Below are 27,506 nucleotides of genomic sequence, written 5' to 3'. Positions count from 1 at the left end.
ATGTCACATATAACTTTCCTCTAGTTCTTGAATGCTTACTCGCCCCGACTATCATTATCCCAGTTCTACCGAGTAGACCATCCTCTAGACCAGAGGATGTGCATTGGTACACATAGCAACTGGAAACACAGGGAATCCAAGACAGATGACCCCTTCGGGACCAGTGGTGCGAGTTGCAATACCTGGAGGGGGGAGGGAATGTGAGGTAGTAAGGGGGAACCGACTACAAGAATCTATGGATAGCCTCCTCCCTGGGGGATAGATAGCTGATAAAAGGGTGGGGAGACGTCAACAGTGTAGCATATGACAAAATAATATTAATTTATGAATTATGAAGGGTTCATGAGGGAGGGAGAAGGGAGGGGGAAATAAGCAGCCAATATTAAGGGTTCAAGTAGAATGCAAATATGTTGAGAATAATGATGGCAACAAATGTACATGTGTATTTGACACAAAGGATGCATGTCAGGATTGTGATAAGAATTGTATGAGTCCCCAATAAAATGCTTTTAAAAAAAGTATAAAATAAATCAGAATTCCCTGATGTGGCATATGGTTAATATAATTTGATACTAACAAAAGGATTAGTGGTTCTTACCCACCCAGGGATATCTTGAGAAAAGGCTGAGTGATAACCAGTGTTAACTAGTCAACAAAAACCTTATGATTCAATCATCAAAAGAATTTAAAATAGTTGTTAGATAACTACAATGATCTTAAAAGTGAATTTAGTTTATCTTTTTGTCTCAAATGGGAAGATTTTTGTCTTAATTCCATGTTTCTGTGTAGTCTCCTAAAAGGGTTCTCAGAATCACTGAAATTTAATAAATAATCTCTCAATTACTAGTTTCTACTTAATGTTTTGTATTTATTTTTATTGTAAATACTTTTTTAAGATAATCTTTCCCATGGAGGCTTTGCTTTTTAACTGCTAAAATACATTACTTATTTCCATGTTTCAGACATTGACCTTAGATCTTTTAAGTTATTTAAATAGTTATTTCTCACAATGATCACATAAATCAGCTTCTATTATAATACTATGTTTTACATATAGAAAACATGAGACTCGGTTATATAGGCCACAGACATACAATCTTGGTGGAGTTAAAATTCAATCTCAGTAATATGATTTCAGACTCTACATAACCATTTCTAAATTACATGATATTTCAATATTTTAAAAAATCATAATTTAAAAAATTGTGAGCCACTTTCAAAATAATAGCACAGGTTTGTTTGGCATCAAGCTATATTTAAATATTCACTGCTCTGTGAGTAAATTATAATTGAGCCTCTGAATAGAAGGTCAAGGAAAGGATAATTAGGATAAACAGAATTAAAATGTTGACTTATTTTTAATTAATGAATACAAACACAAGAACAATTTTGTATGCAATTGATAATATCAGTTATGTGAAGTTTCCCCTTTACAGATTCCACATGAAGATAGATAGTGGATATTGTTATTCCTAGAAACAATATAGTTGGTTCTAAGTTTAAGCATAACTGAATTGTAATATTGAAATATCAAGGTGCAGTTGGAGCTACATCCTTCTTGCCTTATGTGACCTCACTATTAGGAGAAGGTGAGCAGCCCACAAAGGAGGACTGCAAAGACCAGAATGCAAAGTGATTCCTAAACTCTCATCCTGATTTAACTGTTAGACGTATGCATTAAGAATTTACATATGCATATTATTCATATGCATTAATTTTTAGTTAGAAGTGACAGGAACCAGTCTAAAAATGTTAAGCAATATTTAATAGTTAAAGAGCCTTGGTAAGTGATGACATGGTTAATGCTTTTGGCTGCTACTGGATATCCTTGTCTTCAACTCATCAGCTGCTCCATTGAAGATGCTGAACAAATCATCAGAGAAGCTGGCTTCTATGAAGAAGAATGTGACATCAGGATTGGAATAAGGCTTATTAACAGCCTTATATATGCAGATGACAAAACATTGCTTCCTGAAAATGAGGAGAACTTGAAGTACTTGCTGATGAAGATCAAGGATTACAACTCAACCTAAAAAAGACCCAAATCTTCTTAATTGGACCAATAGTAGCATCATGAAAAATGGAGAAGAGGTTGAAGTTGTTGAGCATTTTATCAGAGCTGAATCCACAATCCATGCTCATGGAAGTATCAGTCAAGAAATCAACAGAGGCATTGCCTTAGGGAAATCTGCCGCATAAAACTTCCTTAAAGTGCAGTAGATGCCCAGACCCCCATGCTAACCCATTCTAGAAGGAACATCAGGATGCAATGCCGTCAAGATCCAAGTCAAGTTTTCCCATAAGAAATAACTGAAAATGGATTAGTCCGTTCTCGACCACCAAGTTTTTACCTTCACAGTGCCTTTTTACATGAAGTATTGCACAGATATTTCTAAGTAAGTAAGCTCAGAGTTAAATAACATACCTTAAATAAGAAACATAACATCTAAAAAGTTTTTTAACAGCTGCAGTATGGCCCATACCTTGTGATTGATGAGGATCTGGATCTGTGGATGTGAATGTGGAGAGGAGGAGAGAGAATCATGGTTTGGAAGGGGAATCTCCTTCCGTCAAATCAACTGGTAGCTGCTTTTCAGGAGTTTTTCCCTTTTTTAGTTTTTTTTCACCAGGACCTGGCTGGCTTTCTCTTAAAAAACATTCTAATGTGGCGACCGTTGGCGTTGTCTTAACTGTTCTCTGAAAGGATTTAGTACATTACCATCAACACTATCGATGACAGGGTTAACCAGTTACACAAAAAGCCACAAAAACTAAGAAAACTGCAGTATGCCAAAATGATTGGAACACAGAGGCAAAAGGTTTAAACAACTCGTACTAACGCCAACTAACGCCGAGTGACTGAAACACGAACTGCTGTTTACAAAAATCATGTGTGTCCAGTCATATTCCAAAGTGTGTCCAGCTCCAATGCAAACTATTCTCGACATTTTGCGTTCCAGTCCGATTACGTGGAGTACTGGTGTGGCGGAGTTCCGGGATTCTACTGTATTGAAAAGCAAGGGTGTTACTTTGAAGACCGATATGTCTGACTCAGGCCGCCTTGGTGATTGCCATTGTTTCATATGCAGGTGAAAGTTGACCATTGAAGGAGGAAGAATCAATGCATTTAAAGTGTGGTGCTGCAGAGGAATATTGGCAGTACTATGGATTGCCAAAAGGACAAACCAGTCTGTCTTGGAAGAAGATTGCTCCTGAGAGGAAAGATGGAAAGAGTTTTTCTTACATACCGCAGACCTATTTTCAGGAGAGAATAGTCCTTGAAGTGGAGGTGGAGCCATACAGAGGAAGACCCTGGGCTCACGTAGAAAGCAAATTTTTTGAGAATGATGATGGCAACAAATGTAGAAATGCGGTTGACACAATGGATGGATTATGGATTTTGATAAGAGTTGTGTGAGCCCCCAATAAAATGATCTTAAATAAATAAATGAAGGAAGGGGGAAAAAAGAGGAAGACCCTGAAGGAATTGGATTGACACAGTGGATATAACAAAGGGCTTGCGGATAGGAATAATCGTGAAGAAGGTGCCTGACCAGGCAGTGCTTTGTTCTTTTTTGCATATGTTCACGTTGGGTCAGAAGCGACTCAGTGGCACCCAACAACAGCAGCACCCAACAACAGCAGCATTTTAATGAATTTTTTTCGTAGGTGATACTTAGATGTTCATTGAATACTTTCTAAATATTTGGAAATACCCTACTATTTTTTGTACTGATTTCTGGAATGGCTCCCTTAATATTGGAAACATACTCAATGTGATTTCTAATCTTCCTAAATTGGTTGAAACTGAATTCAGGCTCCAGCTTTATGTTGTATTTGGTTAAATATTGTGTTTGTCCTTTGAAAAATAATTAAATCTGTACTTTGGATTTCTAAGCTTTGTACACGAAAATTTTGCTAATAATATATTGTCTAAAATTCTTCTATCCTTTACAAACATGCTGTCTGCTTTTTATTTGTTACTTTCAGAAATATCTTAGAATCTCACTATATTACTGTAGATATGCCTTCTTTTTTTGCTCTTGTTTTTCTTTAAATTTTCCTTCAGATCTTTTGAGACTGTCCTAAGAAATTTGGAATTAAAATATTTTCTGATGAATGGACTTTGTATTATTAGGAAATTGCCTATTTATCTGTAAACTCTAAGTATATTGCCCAAATTTGCTTTTAAACCCTCTTCTAAAAGTCTATACCAGTTTCTTTTTGATGAGTGGCATAATTGTGTGTGAAAATTGTAGGACAAATTTAATATTATTTTTATTGTCTCTCAAGAAGCTTTTACTTTTCCTCTTTTAAAGCTATGATTCCAGAGGTTTCTCTTGTAAATTTAATCACAGCTTATGGGAACTTAAAGCTAAATGTCAACCTTCTGAGTAGGTTGCAATAGATCTAAGCATTCTTGTTGCAGTATGAAAACTTTGAGTGATTGTCGTTTTCCCCAAGGAATCTCATCATAAATACCAAGAATGGTCCTCTTCAATGATAGTGATATCTTCTTTGATATTTTTTGAGGTGGTAGTTGTTATTGAGTGTTATCAATAAGTTCTAGCAGTGACAGTATGTACAAAAGGAAACAATTAAAAAATGAAAGCCAATGCCTGGTTGGTGCCATCACCACAATTGCTAAGTCGCATCTCAATGCTGCAGTGACTGTCAGCCCACCATCTGGAACATTTTCATCTTTCTCAGTGACCCTCTACTAAACCAACTACGAAGTCCACTTCTGTGAGCCAATCTTTCCTGATATATGTCCAAAGCATGTAAGACAGTCTTACAATCATCACATCAAAGAGCATGCTGGTAGTACTTTTCCTAAGACTCATTTGCTTGTTGGAGAGTTCACAGAATTTTAAAAATAGTTCTTGCCAACATGATAATTAAAATGCAGCAATTCTTCTAGGCTCTTCCATATTCACCGTTCAATTTACATATGCATGTGAGGTATTCAAAATACCATGACTTGTGTCAATTATTTCTTCGTCCACAATTGCTATCCTTGCTCTTCAACACTGTAAAGGGACTTATTGCAGCAGATTCACCCAATGATTTCTGCTTTCTTATTTCTTGACAGCAGCTCCTATGAGCTTGATTGTGGATACAAATAAAATGGAATCTGAAATAACATAAAATTGTCCCATTTCTCATGATTTTGTCTATCATTCAGTGATAAGTATTTGGGTTTCTGTACATTGAGTTGTAATAAATCCATACTGAAGCTGCTGTTTTTATATTCACCAGCATATTTTCAGGTCCTTCTCACATTTAACATACAAGATGATAGCACCTGTACTCTCAGAACCTGGACACAAAAGTATTACTAGCATAGCAGGGCAACAAGGAAGAAGAAAGAAGAATTGATACATTTGAATTATGGTGCTGGTTAAGAATATAGACAATACCTTGGAATACCAGGATAACATACAGGTCTATCTTAGAAGAATTATAATCATAATGATCATGTGAAGCAAGGTTGGCAAGATGTCATAAGTGGCACGATCAATAATTATTTGACGCTCTTAGACATTTTTCGAATGCTCGGTTTAGTCACTGCAAACACACATCAAACAACCTAAAAATAACTCAAACTACTAAGGATGAAAGCATTCGGGCAAGTATGAGCATAGGGGCATAGTCACAGCACTCTTCACACATCTCATTCTAGCATCACAGTCCCAACAAGCATTGCCTTCATTGGTGTACTCCCCCGGGTAGAGGTGGAGAGAGCAGGAGTTGAGCCTTCTTGGTTCCTATCTCTCCAAAAAGCCAGTGTCTCTACCCAGGTTTAAATGGACAGCTTGGCTGGCTCTTTGACGTATTCACTGTCCAAGGCAAGTCTTATTGGGTTTCTCCACACTTTAGGTGACTTGGCTGACTTTTGGGCCTCTGTCAGGTTCAGCTAAGTCTTATCAGGGTTCCCCACACTTTTGTGCTGGCTCCTTGGATCAGCTGTTGATTCTTAGTGATGGTCCAACTTCTTGGCTGGGCCCTAATGTCACACTTTAGTTCTTCTCTAAAGTTGAGTTTCTTGTGTTTGTTTCTTTTGAGGTGGCTCAACATCTTGCAAGGTAGCTCAACATCTTGTAAGGAAGTTCTATGGTGCTCTCATCACAAGACATTTTTCTCATGTACTTGGGACATGGTAAAAAGGGATGGTTAACAAGACAGAGTCTATGAAAGAACGGGAAGACCCTGGGTGAAACAAATTGGCACAATGGCTACAGCAATGGGTTAAACCTAGAAACAATTGTGAGATTGGCACAAGACTGAGCAGTGTTTCATTCTTTTATACACAGGATGGTGAGGTTATTGTGCCACCCTGGCCGATGAACAAATGTGGGATTAATTAAAGGGCAGAGATAAATGGTTCAGTGAGCCTCACCTTTCTTGTCTCTTTCTCTTTGATCATCAGACCAGTGTGTGGCCGCCTTGCTTGTTCTATGTCACAGTTTTGCAAACTACACTACCTGTGGAACACCCAACCCTGTGGACTGTGTCACTGTAATTTGAGGTTCCTTCAAGACCTGCTTCGTCACACCATTGGAATTTAAACCTCTTGAGCTGGGGACTGTCAGATCCTGTCATCTGGCTGACTGTTGGTGACCTGCCTTGCTGTTTGCTGCCTGTGCTCAGATATCCTGAATTGCTCTAGAGGGGACTACTTGGCGGCCCTCAAGACTTGAAGGACTGCCAGTGTCTCACAGCTGTCTCATGGGAGTGAGTTGTACTGAGCCATTTGTACTGCTTTATAAAATAATTCACTGTTTATTTCTTATGTTATATATCTATCTGTATAAATATATATATAATTATTAGCATTCTGCTTTTGTTGCTTTAGAGAACCCTGTCTAACACAGGTGTGTATGAATGAAAATGGTCTCAATGGCACCAAGCTTGGTGATTTTGAAACTGAAAGAAGCGCACTGTAGTTGTTGTTGTTATTAATGCCGTCAAGTCGATTCTGACCCATAGCAACCCCATGCACAACAGCATGAAATGGCTGCTGGTCTTCACTGTTTTTATAAATATAGTGATGTTGGAGCCCATGTTGCAGCCCCTGTGTTAATCCCTATTGGGCAGGTGTCTTTTTTTTATTCACAGGACATCTATTTTAGTGAGCCTGTTGTTCTTTTCCAGGAATTGGTATATCCTTATAACATGGCCAAAGTACTTAAGGTGAGAAGTTCCCATTTTAAATTCAAAGGAACATTCTGACTTCATGCAAGGAAATCCAATGAATGCAATTATTACTCAATCACGCACACTAAGTACAAAAATTAGTTATGGGGAAATTGAGAAATGTAATCAAAGTCTTTAGACTGAAATCGATCAACTATGTAATCAAGATACATTTATAATTATTGACTATTTGAATCTAAATTTGAAAATAAGGAGAAATGAATAGTAGTTGGAACATATGGTCTTGGTGACAGAAATGGAAATCGCATGATAACATATTATAAGAACAACAACTTCGCCAACACCTTCTTTTCAACAACACTTGTACTTCTCCAGATAGAACACATGGAAATCAAACTGACTACATCTGTGGGAAGACACAATGGAAAAGCTCAATGTCAGCACCTGAAATAAGGCCAAGGAAGAGACACTAAATTAATCACATGTTCTGAAGAAAATTAAGAAAAGTGTATGTAAGCCACAGTACAGCCTTGTGTATATTCCATCAGAATTTCAAGATCTCAAGAGCAGATTTGATGTATTGAACACTAAGAACAGAAGGCCTTATTAGTGGTGGGATGATATCAAGAACATCATATTTTAGGTGACAGGATATCCAAATAGTTGAAGGCACCAGACTCAAAAACATCACATATGAAGAAAACAAAATTTCATAGTGTAGCATGAAAAGACAAAATAGTTTTAGTAAAGACCAGGTGAGACACAAGTGTAAATCAGAGCCATCATTCATGAAAAAAACCAAAAGGTCAATACAAAGACAAAAAATAAAGGAATAATCAAAGTTAATTCCAGAAGAGAATCTGAAATTTGCTCTTATTCATACAATAGCTAAAACAAATGGAAGAAATAAAGAATTAAAGAATTGAACAAAAATTTCAAAGAATATTTCTAGAAGACAAAAGTTATTATACTGAAATATGCCAAAACTTACATTTAGTAACCCATAAAGGAAGAAGACGCTTAACATTTCGTAAACTAAAAGTAGTCAAAAATTTCAAGCATTGGGTTGCAGTGTTGAAAATTCCATAGGCAAGATATTAAATAACGTAGAAAGCAATCAAAGAAGATGGAAAGAATATACAGAGTGCCTGGACCAAAAAGAACTAATCAACATTTCACCATTTCAGCAGAGAGCATATGAGCAAAAACCAATAGTACTGAAGGAAGAAGTTCAAGTTTCACTGAAAACATTAGCCAAAAATTAAGGCACCAGTAATTGGCGGAATACCAATTAAAATGTTTCAAAATGCTGATAAAGCCCTGGAAGCACTACCTCATCTATGCCATAATTTTTGGAAGAAAATTACTTTGACAATTGACTGGAAGGGATTCATATTTGCAACCATTCCAAAAAAAGGTGACCTACCAGAATGTTACAATTATAGAATAATATCATTAACATCACGTGCAAGTAAAACTTTGCTGAAGATCATCAAACAAGGGCTGCAGCAGTCCGTTGACAAGGAGCTGTCAGAGGATCAGAACAGATTCCGAAGAAGACATGGAACAAGGGATAGCACTGCTGATAACTGATGGATCTTCGTGGAAAGTACAGAATACCAGAAAGATGCTTATATGTGTTTCCATTAATTATGCCAAGACATTTGACTGTATGGATCATAACCAAATGTGCCTGGTCTTGAGATTAATGGGGACTCCAGAACAGTTCATTGTGCTCGTGCAGAACTTGCCCATGGACTGAGAAACAGTTGTGTGACTATATTACGGGAATACTGCATGCTTTAAAATCAGGAATTGTGAATCAGGGTTATATTGTATAAGAATGTGTAGTCAATCTGGACGCTGAGCAAACAACCTTACCTGCTGAAAGGAAGGATGACTTGAAGCACTTGCTGGGGAAGACACAAAATTACAACTCAATGTCAAGAAGACCAAAAGCCTCACAGCTGGACCAGTAAGTAACATCATGGAAAAGGAAAGAATATTGAGCAGTCAAGTCTTTTGTCTTTATGGATCCACAATTAATTCTCAGAGGGACAGCAGTCAAGAGAGCAAATGACATATTGCATTGGTAAATCTGTGGCAGAAGAGCTCTTTAAAGAATTGAAAAGGCAAGAATGCAACTTTGAGCACCAAGGTGCTAATGATCCAAGCCATAGTAATTTAAATGTCCTCATGCATGTGAAAGTTGGACATTGAATAAGGATGACCAAAGAAGAATCAATGCATTTCAATTACAGTGCTTGAGAAGGACATTGAAGAAACCATGCACCATCACAAGGAAAACAAGCATGTCATGGAAGAAGTACAACTTGAATGCTCCTTAGAAGCAAGGATAGTGAGACTTCATCTCTTGTACTTTGGGCCATGTTGTCAGGAGAGACCAATCCCTAGAGGATCACATGCTTGGTAAAATGTAGTGAAATTATCTTTATTTCTGCTGGAAACTTCTTCTAAGAAAATGCTTCAATCTCACAGCAAAAGTAACATGATTTTCACTATTTTCCTTTTGGGATTTTGATTCCCGTAGCCCACACCCTTCTTATAGAAATTAATTTATAAATATGTGATAATAAAATTTTCTCTCACCTATATCTGCACCATCTGAGCATGACCATATTTATTATGGGATTCACAATAGGCATAGAAATGAGATAATAAATTAATTTGATTAAATTATAAAAACACTGGATTCTCAGTGTTTTCCTGTGTAACTGCAGTATACTTATTTTTCTGCACTGCGTCAGGCAGCATCCCATCCATTCAGGTGGCCTGGGTTATTATATATCAGTTTGGGGAGTGTTATCCCAAGCATTTTCTAAAGTCACATAGAAACTTTTAATATATGATTTCTGTTTAATGAATCAACAGAACTCTTTTTCCATGATAACTTGGTTCCTAAAGCAAACCTTGTAAATACTTCTGAGGAAATTGTTTAGAGGTGCGCATTGCTGTGTTCCTTAAAACTTTCATACCCTCTGCTCACATGGTGTGAGGAGAGGAATCTCAATAAAACAAGTTTCCGAAATTACTACATTTTTGTAGCTGCATAGGTGATTTGCAATTACGGACTGAGATTTTATGAGCTATATAAGAGATTAAAAGTGATAAAAGGATATTTGAGTAGAGGGATAAGTTTATTGTGCAACCTGGCCAATAAGAGCATGTGGGGTTAATAAAGTTGCAGCAAGAGATAATGGCTCGTTGAGATCCACCTCTCTCTCTCTTGATCTCTAGGGATCAGACCAGTGTGCCTTAGCTAGTTCTCTTCTACAAATTGTGAGTTACACTATCTGTGGGATGCCCAACCCGTGGTGGATTGTGTTGCTAGAGCTTGAAGTTCCTTTGAGACCTGCTTCGCCATGCTGCTGATGTATATGAGGCTAGAGCTTGCGACTGTTTGATCCTGTTATCTGGCTGACGGTTAGAGACCGCCTTGCTGTTTGCTGCCTCTGGCCATACTGCCTGCATTGCCCTGTGGAAGACTCAGTTGTCTGCTTCCTTGACCTTGAACCCAGCAGCCCTCTTGAGTTGAAGGAGTTCCAGTTTATTAACTGTTTCGTGGAAGTGAGTTGAACTGAGCCCTCTGTAGCATTGTATGGACTAGTTAGTTGTTACATTCCTTCATGCTGTTTATATATAATCAAACCATATGTGCCCTGGTTTTGTGTCTCTAGAGAGAGAACCCTGTCTATCAGAAACGAACTTCCTGTTTAGGCTTATCAAGAAATCAAAGTCGATTTTGAGAATAAGAATTATGACCACTATCCATTTATGTTTCTACTCTTCTTTTAGCTCCTGCTCTTCTGTGTGGGGATAACAGAGAAAATGCTCGCATTCAAGGAGGACTTTTCCTCCACAGCAAAGGGATTGTCCTTTTATATAGGCACTGATGCTATGCAGTGTATGAGAACTAACTGTCTGCCTGAGAAAGCACAGCATCAGCGGTTTTAAGTATTGGGTATTAATTGAATAACATCTTATTTTACATGAGTGTCTGGGTGTGCGCTACAACAGCTGGAATTTCGGACTTGACGATTGCTCAAGTAGATAAATGCATTAATTTTTCATGAGATTAGCTGTTCACCCTCATCTTCCCCTCCAGCAGGATTATGCAAAGTACTTCAAATGTGTAAAGGAGCCATAAAGCATATTATTTTGGTTGAATGGCTACCTCATCTACAGGGCTGGTTATTGGGAAACAAATTTCTAATGTCCATCTTTATGTTCTCTCTACATGGAATCACCTTCAATCTCACATATCTGCAAATCTCTTATAGCAAAGAGAGAATTTTAGTATATTTAAAAAATTAAATCCCTTACTTCTTCGAGTATACAGCAAAAGTCAGTAGTTGTAACATGTAGATTCTTATTAAAATTACCAATAAATACCTGTGTTCTATTTTATTAATTTGTCTTTGCTTATAAATGTGAGAGAGAAAGTTTCTTCATATCCAGGTTACAATGTTTCAAAAATAAAGCTTTCTGGAACTTGGTTACTTAAAAAAAAACCCTCTGTGATTATTTAAAGTTACATCAAGTTTTGGCTTTGTCATTGAGTGTCCTTTCAGAGAATTCCACTTGGGTTATTTTCAATGTCCCCCAGATGACTCATTTTCAAAGTGCTTTTAGACATCAGATTGGTAAACACTAAAATTTTGCTTCACTGAATTCTTACAGAATCCCACACCTTACAAGTGTGGGAGGAATCTGACATCTTACTTTAAACGACCTTGTAGAAGCTGTTCTTCCTTTCTCATCTTTTATCTCCCATGTATAACTTAGTTGGTAGCACTATTGTAATCATCTGAGAACAACTTAAATTTTAATTCCTGCCCCTCTCTGACAGTGACCATTGATACTGGAGAGATCTGTTGCTAAAGAGCCTGGATTGGATATAGTCAAGGATAATGTGGTATAACATCCAGAATTGTCTCTTGATGAACATGATGAACATTACTACTAAATAACGCTTTGTGGTTTCAAGTCATTGAGATTTAGAGAAAGTTTCTTACCACAGGATAAATTAACTTCATGGATATAATATCTTTATTCTATTTTAGGAAATCAAATCCTCTGGTGTCAAAGAATTGAAAAACAACTGAATTCGGGTGAGTTGATTCTAACTCATGCTGACCCCACATGTTACAAAGACTTTTCTTTAGTGCTTTTGATTTTTATCTGTTTTTCTCAATGTTTTTAGCTGCCATCTTTGTTGAAGAAGATTGATAATATTTTTGTTCTGCAGTACTACTGGATGGGTTAAAACTGCCATCCTTTGGTTAAAATCAGAATGCAAACTTTTGTGCCACAAAGTAGGGGGTGTGGATATTAACATTTTTTTATTTTAAAGTGTTGAATATTCTAGTAGGCATTGTAAGCTGGCCATTCAAAAGTCAAACCAGGCAACACAAATGGCCATTGTGCAGTGTATATAAATATATATATTAGCAAGGCAAGAAATTCAAACACACTATTTACTCCATGGAAGAGAGATTAGTCTATCTGCTTCCATAAATACCTGCAGCTCTATAATCCTCATATGAAGCAAAAATGAATCAATGGTAGTATGTGAAACATACATATCCATGTGTATGTGGATACATCACACATTCATATATGGACACATACACACATACATATATAATTACTTATAGGAAATAACAATTGTTCAATGCATGAAATAATACATGAATTAATGTCTATAAAATATTCCCTACCATGTTCTACATTCTCTACCATGTTCTACATTCTCTATGCCTTAAACACTGTATGTGTAAAATCTGGTTAAAAAATGATAGGTAAACACCTGCATATGCACAAGCTCCATTTGAAAAGAGAGTTACTATGAAGAATAATTCTGAAATTTCACTAAATCCAGAGAAGAAAAGATAATTTTATCGTATTCAGTTCTTCGCAAAGATTTATTCTATCAGTTTGGATATATACAATTAAAGTATTTTCACAGTTCCTTCCTTTTTGATGACCCAAACTAAAAAACATTAATGTATATTCACCCAGTAGTCACACAGTCTATAGGTTTCCACAATGCCACACTTCAATTTTTTGTTGTTGTCAGGACTTTCAATTACATTGGAGCACACAAAAATGCCTTGTTATCATCACGACTATTTTGAAAGAAATTGATCTGACTTGAATACTTGTAGCTGAAATTATTTAATTCAATTCTATTTAAATCCAATGTGCTTACCATTGTAATATATCATTCAATATTTCATTCCCGCAACGACTGACCAAGAATTGTGGATTTTTTTCTTTAAAATATTTGTTCTTTCTTGCTAATAACATGCTTTGTTGTTTCTATCAATCACCCTATTCAAAGTAATATAGGAATATCATCCATGAAAAATGTAAGAACCTCTTTGACAAAAGATGTGCAGTATTGGGTTAACAGTGCATTCTTTCATTTTGAATGTACTAGCATTAGATGTGTAATGATATATCTATGGAATCCCTGCTTCTGTGATCTCTGAATGAACAGAGAACTATGTAAAAGCATATGCCAGTCATTACGTTTTCTCTTTATGAGATTTCAATTCATACTAGAAAATTCCAATTTAAAAAGTTGATGCAGGCTTTACCTGCCATAAGTGTCTGGCTAGCCCAATTATGGTAACATTGAGCCTAATTTGAACGAATAAAATAAGTACAGGAGTGTGTAATTTTTATCTAGTGAAAATTTTTAGTAGACTAGTTTAATTCAATATACTAAATTTGACTGAGTTAAATTCCTGTTAATCTATCTTGTTACTTTCCATATATGAAATATGCACTTATAATGACCCTCTTGTCAATTCATAGAATATTTTAAGAATTTTAAATTTAAGGTGATAAAAACACATTAAAATATTAAACAATCATATACATGCTCTTGAAAGTACAGTCATTATCAGGTACCATCTACTTGGACCCTAAAGAAAAATCTTAATTGCTAATAGTAACGAAGCTAACTTAGTCACTTTATCTTTTAACACTTAAATAATGATTACTGATGAACAGACCAACTTTGAATAATATTGTATTACAAAATGCCAATAAATTTCCTCTCACTGATAGGGAATGACATTCTGTTTCAAAATACAGCTTTAAAGAATCACTTGATCACTTCATTTTTCATAATTTAGGATCTCAGTGAATTTGCTTCCAAACTTAGTCAAAAGTAAAATTTCCAAGATAATATTATTCAAAAGATCTTTATGTATCTAATATAGCTCAACTTTATAAGCAAAATTTAATATTCCATTATATATGTAAACTGTTTTCTGATAAAACTAGCACAAAGAAAAAATATCCACAGACTGTATATTCAAATAGCCATGTGTGCAAATTCAATTACACTTTATTAACCTGGGATTAACGATAGGAATTGTAGTAACTTTGTAACTTTATAACTTTTATGGAATATTATACTCTTTAACACAACCCAGAAACTGTAATTTCTCCTGGTTAATATTTAACATAGACTTCAAAATGAATGGTTAAATAGTGTGCTATATTTTGTGAAAAAAAACCTGTCTCAATAATCTCATGTGGTATCAAAGGGGTTTTAGGTCTGTAATGTCAATATAGTCAGCATACATTGGAACATGCACACATACATTTTCCTCAATATATAGTCTGTACATATATTTACATACCTTTTCATTAATATAATTTTGAAAATGTGCTCTTCATTGTCCCTTCAATGACCTAAATCTTATCATACATTTTATTTCACTGTGCAGGGGTGATTCAGTTGCCAGCCCTACTCATTGTCTTACTTTGACTGCCTTCTTCAAGCATGCGCCACGTGATCTCTATAATTCTGACCCTTAAATCAGAAATGGGAAACTCTGGTGGCATAGTGGATAATGGATCAGGCTGCTAACTGCAAGGTCAATAATTTTATACCACCAGAAATTCTGAGAGAAATTTAGTCATCTTTCTATTTCCCTGAAGACTTACAGTCTCATTGACCCAAAGGGCAGTTCTACTCTGTCCTATAAGGTTGTTAGAGTCAGAATTGATTTGTTGGCAATTAGTTTTATGCCATAAAGATAAAAAATTATTCTAAAATGAAAAAGTAAAGCATTTTGAACATTTACAAATAAAGAACCACAGTATGAAGTTCATAAAATTCTTGCAGGATTTTTTTGCAATGAGTAATTCAGACTTCTTTATGAAAAATAAAGTATCATGCTTTCCTGTGGAGAGTGCAGTTTTTCTGGTCATGTTGATAAATCGAACTGTATCTAAGAGGTGAATTCTGGGTAAGCATAATAGGGGGAGAGGAGCAGGAAAAAGAAAAGAGGAATGAAAAATATATACATAAATATATGTGATTGGTATATATACATATATACATATACACAAATTCAACAAGGAAGCAGATCAACTTTGCACCTATACTTAAATCTCACACTAATACAAGAATGTTTTGTTCTAATAGTGTGGCATTGTATGATGCTCACTTTGCCAACACGATTGCTGAAGGCAAAATGGATGCATAAGCAAATGGTGAAGAAAGCTGATTATTCCAGTCCATTAAAATATATAGTGTCTGGGGTCTTAAAGTCTTGTAGTTAAACAAGCAGCCATCTAGCCAGGAAGCAACAAAGCCTACATAGAAGAAGCACACCAGTCTATGTGATCATGAGATATCTACTGGAAGAAATATCAGAAGTTAAAAAACAAGCAACCAAATCAATGTGAAGGGCATGGATAATCTGTAAGACAATTGAGCAGTTCCTCAAAGAAGGGCCACATGGAAGTGATAAATCAGGGTGTGGTATTGCATGGATGAACCACATAACTATCCTCTAGTTCTTTAATATTTCCTCCCCTTACTATTATGGTTTTTATTTGTTTTACCTCATTAATTCTGCTAGATTGGCATATGTCAATTTATATATATAAGATCCTCTGGTACCAGAAAGTCATGATATATAACCCTTCAGAAACAGTAATAGGAGTAATGATTCCTGGAGGGTATGGGAAGGGCAGGGGGGTGAAAAGGATGCTGATTGCTTTGATTGCTGTATAACCCCATTCAATAGGATTGAACAATAGAATTGTAGGTGAATAGATACTTTGGATTGCATAATATACAGCAAAAGAAAAATATATGTATATATAACAAAATAAGGGTTCCTGGGGGGTAGGGGGCAGGGAGGGTTTAAAGAGGTGCTGATATCAAATAGTTCAAAAAGAAAGAAAAGGTTTTATAACTGATTGTGTTAGCCATTGTACAATACAGCTTGATGTATTGAACTATGGAATGTTATGATATCTGTAAGAGTTCCCAATAAGAAAGAAAACAATAAAAAAACAGAGAATCTGACAAAAAGGAAAAAAGTACAAACGTTTTGTAAAGAACAAAATTTTAGTAAGAATAGCTAGAAGTACTTTATAATCTACAAATAGTGATAATTATATGGTCAGTGAATCTGTGATTGTAATTAGCTGTACAAAACCCTTAATATAATTTCAGATAATGGAAAATAATCTTAGAACTTCAGCATATTGAGAACTTCAGCATATTTTCAATGGACCAACAAGTTGGTAAAATATATTTCATTGACTTCTAGAATTTAAAAATGGTTGATATAATTGTTTTGATAATTACATATTTTGTGATTGGCATTGATTCAAGTTCATGGAAGCTCCCTAATCCTTTCTGTCTAGAATTTGATAAAGAGTTGAGTTACAATAGCCATTGTAATTACTTCAGTGATATTCTGCACCAGAATTAAACATTTTTTAAAATCTTCTTTTCAATTTTCTTCCCTCAAGTCTTCGTTGCATTACTGAAGTTGAGTAGCCTGCCATAAAGCTTTCTAGATGTACCTTCAGTCCTCTTCACTCATTATTCCTGGTGTGAGGACTTTTGAAACAGAAAAAAAAAATCAGCAATAATGATGACTCAAAAACATTTATTTATTTATTTAATTTTAATAAGTCATTTTATTGGGGGCACATACAACTCTTATCACAATCCATCCATCCATCCAACCATTGTGTCTAGCACATTTATACATTTGTTGCCATCATCATTTTCAAAACATTTTCTTTCTACTTGAGCACTGGTATCAGCTCTTCGCTTTTCCCCTCCCTCTCTCACTCTCTCTCCCTTGTGAATCCTTGTTAATTTATAAATTACTATTTTTTCATGTCTTATACTGACCAATGTCTCCCTTTACCACTTTTCTGTTGTCCATCTCCCTGGGAGGGAGCTATAAGTAGATCATTGTGATCAGTTCCCCCTTTCTTAATTGACCCTTTTTAAATACCTAAAGTCTCCACAAATACCATAGAGGGACAGTTCTAAAGCAACAATGGGAAATATTAATCTCTAAAGATATAAGTATATGCTTCCTACCTATTATGAAAACATGTATCATACCTTGCTTCAACAAATCCATCTGCATATTTTTGAATTTTTAATAAAATGTCTAGATATTGCCATCTTTTCATTTCCATTTCATTATCTGTTAGGCGTTTGAGGATGTAAATCTTTGCAGGAACAGATAATCTTTCTTCAGTGAAGTGGCTGATGGATTTGAACTGCTGACACTAAGGTTATCAGTCCAAAGAGTATCCAATTTTGCCACCAAGGATCTTTTGTGTTTTAGAATAGAACTCTGTAAGCAGAACCATTTCATTTGTCTCACAATACCTCCTAGACTTTTATAGAAATACTGTGAATAACATTTATTTCCAGCTCAAGGACAGGGCTCTACTTCAGGTTTTTACATCTTTGTTGTTAGGTGGCATGGAGTCTTTTCTGACTCCTTACAACTGACTGAATGTACAACAGAAGCACACTCTGCTGTTTCCTACATGATCCTCGAAGTCTCCTCACCTGCAGAGGTTTAATCAATGAATAGGCCCTTCTAGCCATAATTCTTTATGTGATATATAGTAATTCTTGGCTCTATGTCTGAGACTACAATCCTATTTTAGACAGTCTTCTTTGTTCTACGTTTAAGGTGGGATATGTCTTTAGTCTCTTTTTCAAGAGGGCATACTTTAAGCCACCATCCTTTGTTTCCATAGGATAGTCTGATGAAAGGCAAAAGCACACCTCCATCAAACTCATCCCTGTGTTTATAAGGGCCTTCTCATAGAGAGGGGAGGTCTGGTAATATCTGACATGTACATCCCAGATCTCTGTCTCAAGGGGAAGAGACAGAAACTGTGAGTATCAGAGAGTGCGCTTGAGGTCTATGAGACAGAGGAAGAGGAGCTTATGAAACGACTAATTACTTTGTTATCCATTTGGATTTCACACACACATAATTTTCTTCTGTCTTCTCACGGGTTTCTGTCTTCGTCATGGGTTTCTAAACATCTTATTTTAAAATATTCAAGATGCAGTCTTTGGATCTCTTTAATAACTGCTTTTGTTTAATTTGATATCTACATTTACATTTCTCATTCAGTATTATGCTTTAAATATATTTAATTGGACTCTACAGACTACAATTATCTCTTTAATCCATATACATGCTTTCACTCTGTGCTCCATCATCATGCATGCCACCACATTCAAATATAATTTTTGATTTTTTAAAATTTCAGTATATGGAAACTTTAATCTTCCATTTGTTTACAGGAAAATCATGCTATTCTTGATTACTTTTTTATCTCCAATATGCATCTTTGTTTTGCTTTTTTTCCAATATGCATTTTAATGAACCAATAAATCCTGTCACTCTACTTTCAATATATAATAGAAATTCAAGTGTTTCTCATGACACTCATTACCAATCTTTTGGCTTAAGCCACTATTTTCTTTTCTTGATTGTGTAATGATTTCTTAATGTATTGCCATTTGCTGACCTACTTTCCTACTTTCCCTATATTAACAAAATCTATTTTAAAATGTCTAAGGAAAATCATGACAGAGATCAGCAAAAAAATTCTTAAGGAAGTTTCCATCTCATTAAGGGTGAAATTTTACCTTATCCTGACCCACATTTAAAAAGGGGGTGGGGTGGGAAACAATGTGGTCAATTTGGTTCTAACTCATATTGTATTAGAGTGGGTTGCCCTAACAAATCCAGTGGCACTCATATATGTATAAGAAAGCTCTATATCAAGAAGTAACTATATATTAAGAAAATATCCCAGCCCAGTCCACCTGAAGTCCATAAGGTCTTCAAACTCACAGAATCACAAGCAGTGATGCAGCTTGCAAGAAGATCACAGGTTGGTGATTGCAGAACCCTGTGGAAACAAGGTTGGTGGATATATGACAAGGCTCCTGTAGCTCTCAGTATGGTCAGCAAGGAGGAAGGTGAAGGCAGAGAGAGAGGAAGGTTCCCCAGGCTCACCTTATGAGAAGGCCATGCCCACAAGGAGGAACCATCAGGATATGACATGATTGACAGGTTGGATAATACCCCTACACTTTACATGTCTTCAAGTTGACATCAAATTATGGAACTGCCACAGAGTGGTCCCATATATAGGGTTTCGAAGCCTGCAAATCCTTCCCTGAGAAGATAGCCTGTCTGTTTCCTACAGAATGTTGTTGGGTTTTTAACCTTTGGCCTGTCAGTTTGCAGTCCAAGACTCAGCCAAAATAATCAATCTACTATTTAACTACAGTCATTGTTTTCTGACCACCCTATTTTATTCACTTTCACTTCTTATCATTTTAGCCACAGTGTCCTCTATATCATTGCCACAACAAAGCAGATTACTGTTGCAATTTTCCATTTATCTGCAAAGTTCTTTCTCTGCTTTTTGTAGTTTTGTTACGCGTCGTCCAGTCAGATCCACCTGATAGTGACCCTGTTTAAAAAATAATGAAACACGATCTGGTCTTGAGACATCCCCATAAGCATTGCTATGTTGTAGCCCATCCGTGCAGTTACCATGTCAATTCACCCTGCTGAAGGTTTTTGTCTTTTTTGGTGTGCCTCCACTTCACCAAGCATGATGTTCTTCCCACAGCACTGGTCCCTTCTGAAGACATGTTAAAAATATGTGAGACATTGTCTTACTACTTTTGCATCTAAGGAGCTACAGTACCAAACCATGACCTTCGTTGTCTTCTGTTTGAACCTCTCGCTTACTCAACATGTGCTTTTCTCCAAATGGTCTCTCCTCATAACACGTCCAAGTTCACTGAGACAAATCTCACCATCTTTCCTCATAAGGAGCACTCTGGTGGCTTTTCACAAAGCATTTTTGTTTGTGTTCTCACAATCCATGATACTTTCAATATCTGTTTCAAGTTCAATAATTCAAATGTATCAATTCTTCTTCAGTCTTCCTTATTTTTGCCCAACTTTCATATTTATACGAGGGGATTGAAAATCCTATGGCTAGGGTAATGTGCACCTTAAACCTCCTTGCTCTTCACTACTCTAAAATGGTCTTTTGCAACACATTTTCCCAACACAATAATCCCTTTCAGTTCTTTACTCCTGCATCCATGATCATTGATTGTACATGCCAACAAAATGAAATCCTTGACAAGGGAAACGTTTGCTCCATTTATCATGATCTGTTGGCCAAGTACCATACTGAAGTTTGTAGACTTGGATCTTCATTAGTATGTTCTTCAAGGTTGGCTCAACTGCACTTTGAAAATTGTTATTCAGCTTCCCTCAAATCCTGATACCACGTTTTTCTCCATATACTCCAGCTGCTTGGATTATTTGCTCAACGTACACATTTGATTAAATATGGTGGATAAAAATGGATTCTATCTTGATGCGCACTTTTCCCGATTTTAAATTATGCAGTATTATTTTGTTCTTTTCAAACAACTGCCTTATGGTCTGTGTACAGATTCCACATGAGCACAACAAAGTACTCTTTAATGCTCATTCCACTCAATGATATTCATAGATATGATCCGCACTGTTTAATACCTTTGCATCATCAATAAAATACAAGTAAACCTCTTCTTTGTATTTTCTGCTTTCAACAAAGATCCATGTGACTTCAGTATGAAATCTTTCATTCCAATACCTAGTATTTTTTATTTTAATCCTTTATAGGATATGTGTTTTGGAAATAGTTTTCCCAGCATGTTGCCTATTTTTTTTCTTTCCTAACATTGAGTAAAATAATAAAATCCAACTTTTCTTAATTTCATAGATCTAATATCTGATATTTAGAGCTCTGGTGTTATAGTGAGATAAATGTGGAGTTACCACAACTACAAGGTCTGTAGTTCAACCCCACTAGCCACTCCACTGGATAGAGATGGGATTATCTGTTCCCATAAGATTTAAAATGTCAGAAATCTGGGCTGAAATGGAATCTATGGCAGTAGGTTTGTATGGTTTTGCTTAATCTAGTTTTTTCTTTTCTTTTCACCTAGATTTTCTGTTTTCTTTTAGACGTTTGATAATTTTTAGTCTGTGATCCATTTTAAGTTGATTTCTGCAAAATGTTAAGGTCTGTGTCTGGATTCTCTCTCTCCTTCCTTTCCCACCTTCCCTCCCCCCAACTTGTCGCTCTCTTTTCCTTTAACATCCTAATTTCGACATCATTTGTTGCACATATGTTTTTTTTTCTCCACATAATTGTTCTTTGTTAAAATTTTATTAATAGCCTGTGTCTAGTAACTAACATCCTATGTTTAGAGTATATTGACTATTTCTCAGATACCTCAGTAGTACAAGTGGTTTTTACCTCAATTATTAAAGGTTGGTAGTTCAAACCCAGCAATGTCATAGAAAAATTGCCAAGTCATATTCTTTCTTAAAAAATGACCAAAGTATCTTAAAAGATATTTTACTTTGTAACAATGAGTTTCCTCTGAGTTGAAGTCATGTAATGTGAATGTAGTCTTTTTCTTAAAAAACAAGCAAGTGTTTGTGTATGTACTTTTGCTTATTTTTGGGGGTGGTATTCTGTTCCATTTCCATATGTGATTATTCATTCACTAATACAAATTGTCTTGGTTATTGTACATTTACATTGTCTTGAAGTGTTTTTTCAACTTAGCCCTTCATTTTCTTTATCTATACTTTCTTATTTTTCATATAATTTAAAAATATTTGTCAATATATACAGCACAGTTTAGGGTATTAATTTGAGTAGTTTTGAATCTATATATTATGCTAGGAAGAAAAGACATATTAACAAAATATAATATTTAAACTCATGGACACCTAGTACCTATCCATCTATTTATATTGTTAAATTTTGTCACAGTTTTGTAGCACTAAACACGTAGACTGTGTGTGCCTTATATAGGTTTGCACCTAAATATTCCATATTTTGTTTTACTGTGAATAGTTCTGTGATTTTATTTTCACTTCTCAATATTTTATTGCCTGGACATTGGAGGGCAGTTGGATATGTTATTAATCCAGTACCCTATGCCTGGTATATATTGCCATATGAATTTTGTATTTCTGAAGAAAGTGTGTGAGTGTGTGTTAAATAGGGGAGCTTTCCACATGGACTATTATATTACATATGAACAAAGAAATCTTTACTTAATGTTATATATATATATATTTATATAAAATTATATATATAATTAACTTGTGTAAAACTTCAATTGGCCAGGAAGACTCAGGAAACCGGAATGACCTTCACAGAAATCCAGCTGACCAGAAAGCACATGCGTCCTTTTTCTAGGTCTAAGGAACTCGTTTTGATTACTTTTCAACAGCTACTGAAAGAGTAAAGGAAAGAGCCACTAAAGCCACAAGCATGCTTCTTAAGTACCATGACCTTTAGTTGGCAAACACGACCGCACTAGTAGTTAAATGGCTGGAACTTCATAACACATCCTCATGAAGTTACAAAGTAGAGTGAGAACTGCTGTCAATATTTGAACAAGCCAGAATTAGAATTTATTTCATAAAGAAAATGGATCATAAATGTGTAGATATACTGAGCTGTTTATATTATTTATACTATATTATTTAGCAATTGGTTGTTATTAGGTACCATAGAGTCGGTTCTAACCCACAGTGATCTTATGCTCAACAGAATGAAAGACTGTCTGGTCCTACATCACTCTTACAACCGTTCCCATGGCAGAACCCTTTGCTGCAGCCATCAGATCAATCCATCTTATTGAAGGTCTTCTTCTCTTTTTCCTGCCTCTTTCCTTTTCCCAGCTTGGTATCCTTCTCCAGGGAGTGACCTCTCCTAACAACACGCCCAACATATGTAAGACAAAATCTCACTATCCATACTTCTTTCAAGACAGATTGATTTACCTTCTTAGCATTCCCTATATCCTTCTCCAGTGCCACAAATCAAATGTACACATTCTTCTTCAATCATCTTTACTCAATGCCAACCTTCACATGTGTATGAGGCTTTTGAAAATACCATGGCTGTGATAGGGTTTAGCATAGTACTCAGAGTAGCATCCTTATATTTTAGTATGCTAAAGAGGTATGTTGGTAGTGGTTATGTTTTGACTGCTAACTGCAAGTTCGGATGTGTGAAGCTACCAGCATCGCAGAGGGTGAAAGAGCAGGGTTTCTACTCTCACAGAGTGAAGTCTCAGAAACCCACAGCTCTACCCTGTCCTACAGGGTTACTATTTATCAACATTAACTTGGTGTTAGTGATCTTTTTAAAGAGGTCACTAAAGCACATTCACCTAATACAATGTGCCTTTTGATCTCTCAGTGTGTGCTTCCATGAGCACTGATTGTGGAGCCAAGAAAGAAAATGTCCTCTGCAAGTTCAACCTTCCCCCCGTTTATCGTGATGTTACCTATTGGTTCTGTTTGTCTTCTTTACATTTAATTGTATTCCATTCTGAAAATTACAATCCTTGACCTTCATCAGCAAGCACTTCAAGTCCTCTTCACTTTCTGAAATTGAAATGGTGTCATCTGCTTATCACCGGTTGTTAATAAGCTGTATCGGGCTGGGTTGACTTGAGAAAGAAATCCTGTTACACTCATATATGTATCAGAAAGAGCTTTATATAAAAAATATTATATATATCAGGAAAGGATCCCAGCCCAGTCCAACTCAAGTTAGTAAGTCTGATACAAGTCCATAAGTCCCTCTTCAGACCTATGCAGTCACAAGCAATGACACACAATGCAGGAATATCACAGGCCAGTGGATACAAATTCTTGTGGATCCAATGGCAGGGGACACATCTCCAGGGCTCAGTCAGCAGGAAGGTGAAGGCAGAGAGCAGAGAAGTTCCCAGAAGTTTCCTCCTTCTCACAGGTCCACACCCACAGCAATCACTGTCAGGCTGTGACTGTCTTGGCAATCAGACTCTCCCCTTATCTTCTTGCAGGTGCCATGTGGTTACAAAGAAGCATAAGCCTTTAGGTAGCATCCTTCTTTATTATTCAGTAATAATAAAGCATGTAATATTTCATGTTGAATTTTTTTGTCACTCTTGCTTTGGGGGTGCCTAATGAAGGTGGACTGAGAGTACAATGGGCTTGCTATTTTAATGTCTGCCTTGCTGTCTTATGACATGTATTAATCTGATATGAGTAGTTTTACCACTGTCAACAAACATTATGAAAATTATCCCATCACCAACCCCTATTGTTTGTGTAAAGAGTGTCCAGTCATGTAAGAGTTTAATTTGTACAAGTAATAATTCACATATTGAGTTTAGTACCCAGATTTAGTACCCAGTTTATCCTTGTATAATTTCTGTTTTTCTGTTATATTCCATATCATTAGTTAATTTAATGATGCTATCAAAATAATTACCTTATGCCCTGGATCAATTATTAAAAGAGGTCTCCAATATAAATTGAAAATGATGACTTTGAGATGTTGTATATTGTAGCAATTTAAAGTACAACAATGTCTCTAAGGTGAACATATACATAAGACATTCATAGATGAATGGATTTGGGCTTGCAGTTAATCCCAGTCCCAATATAAGAAAAACTAATTCTTATGAAATCGCCTGCTTGCCCTCATGAAGAGATCACTGAATAGATGTCTCCTACTGCAAGGAACCAGATAGTGCTAGGTTATCAGAAAGAATAGTGCCTTGGGTCTTCAAAACTTGTCTTCAATCAAGCACTCACCCATGTGAAGTATCAACTATGTCCCCATGGAAGAAGTACACCAGCCTCAGTGATTGAAGAATTGAAAATGATAAGATTTAAATGTGACAGAGGGAATGATATCAGAACTAAAAGTGTGAACTCCTGTTTTGCAGAGGCTACGGATGACTGTGGAAGCCCAAAATTCATTTTCAGGGTCCACACCGAGAGTACGCCCCTGGGAATACCAGAGTCAAGGGCTGGGATGAGCCTTATTATCCAGCAGAGAGCAATATAAAGTCCATTGTGTTAGACATAGTTAGGTTAAAGGTAATATCACTTAATATCCTTGTTTTACCATTTAAAAATTGTTTCAGTTAAAAAAGTAAAATGAAGGGGAAATACTCTTGGATTACTTCCGTGACTAGTCATATCAAGATATATAAATAAGCTTGCTGTCAAGCAGAGTGCATTGCAAATTGGATCATTGCAGATGCAGTTAGGTTAAAATTGAAAACCTTATCATTTGATTTCCCTTTGAGCCATTTTAAATTTGTTCCAGATTTTAATATATTCTGCTTTATTTTTTATTAAGGTTGTTCCCTTTTAACTTTGTTACTGTTGGTAAATTTTTGGGGGTTGGGTGGTGTTTGTTTCTTTGTTTTTTCTGTATATGAAATTTAGGACAAGTAAATCTAGATAGAGGGTACCAACTGAATTAATGATTTCTTAAAGGTATGGCAGGGAGGCTCAGGGAAAATGGGGAACTAATAATAATGGGTATAAGAAGAAAATATTCTAAAATTGATCGTGTCATTGAGTATCCAACTGTCTTGATATGATCAAACTTGAAATGTAAATAACTTCATCCTGGAATATACTGTGAGCAGTCAGACAGTTATAAAAGGATTAGAGTGGAGTGCAACTCTCAAAAAAATTACAGTACACAATTAAAGTGTATGCTCCTCAGTTATGTGACATTTCTTATATTTGTGTAATTAAAATGAAATTTGCTCAGTGATAGAACCTAATTTTTATACACGTGGGTAATATGGGAAAGCTTGCTTGATTCTTGCAGGGGCTGAATCCCACATCTGGCTCATTGATTTCTGGTTCTTTGAACTTGAGCCAAAGTCCTTTGATATCGCCTTCCTGCTTTGAGAGTCTAGAGTGGTTTGCCATCCAACTTGCTGACCTTGTGTTCATTTGCCTCTGCAGCATCAGCTGTGCATCTTACTTCTGGTTGGGGGTTCATCAGCTCCAGCAGCTAAGTGAGTCTGAAGCCTAACATAAGAACTACAGACTGGATCACTGCTTTGACTTGGACTTGACTGCTTTTACAATTGTGTGAACCATTTTTGATATGTTTCTTTATATAGATATGATGCTGGTTTTCCTTCTCTAAAAAACTCAGACCAACACAGCATGTATGTATATAATATTTATATTTATCTATGTCTATCTGCCTAGCTAATGTGTTTTGTTATTGAATATTATAGAAGTAAATTCTGACCAACAGAAATCCTATGTATAGTGAAATGAAACATTGCAAAATCCTTAGTCCTCCTCACAAGTGTAGCTCTGTTTGAGCCCAGAGTTGCAGCCAATGTGTCAAGCCATCCTGATGAGTGTCTTACTCATGTGCTGGCTCTATGTTAACAAGCATACTGCCCTTCCCTAAGGACTAGTCCCTGCTGATAAAATGCCCAATGTATGTAAATATAAATGTCAGTAACCAAGCTGCTAAGAACATTCTGGTTTACATCCTCTAAAACAGATTTTTATTCTTATGGAAGCCTATATTATATTTATTATTGTCAAAATGGTCATTAGATTTCATTTTTCCCCTCACGCTCCCTTACTGACTATCTACGTTTACAAGGTCAATGAGGTGAACGAAAACATCATGGTTTGGGTCAGCAGCACCTTATCCCTCAAAGTAGCATCTGTGCTTTATGATGCTATAAAACTATTTTGTCATAGATATTCTCAATTAAATGTATCATTTGATTTTTAATTGTTGCTTCCATGAACACTGTGAATGTGTTCAAGAAAAATGAAATCTGTGAGAACTTCAATACTTTCTGTGTATGATAGTATTGAATTTTTTGCTGTTTTTTTATTTACATTAATGTATATTCATTCTGAAATCTTTGATGTTCATCAGTAAGTTTTTTTTTAAGTCCTATCAATATCAGTAAACAGGGTTCAATAATATATATATATAATATATATAAATCATTTTATTAGGGGCTCATACAACTCTTATCACAATCCATACATGTATCAATTGTGTAAAATACATCTGTACATTCATTGCCCCCATCATTCTCAAAACATTTTCTCTCCACCTAAGAC

The sequence above is a fragment of the Tenrec ecaudatus genome, chromosome 3 (assembly GCF_050624435.1).
Source record: "Tenrec ecaudatus isolate mTenEca1 chromosome 3, mTenEca1.hap1, whole genome shotgun sequence".
Taxonomy (NCBI): domain Eukaryota; kingdom Metazoa; phylum Chordata; class Mammalia; order Afrosoricida; family Tenrecidae; genus Tenrec; species Tenrec ecaudatus.
The sequence above is the reverse complement of the archived record's forward strand: the minus strand, read 5'-3'. Positions refer to the sequence as shown.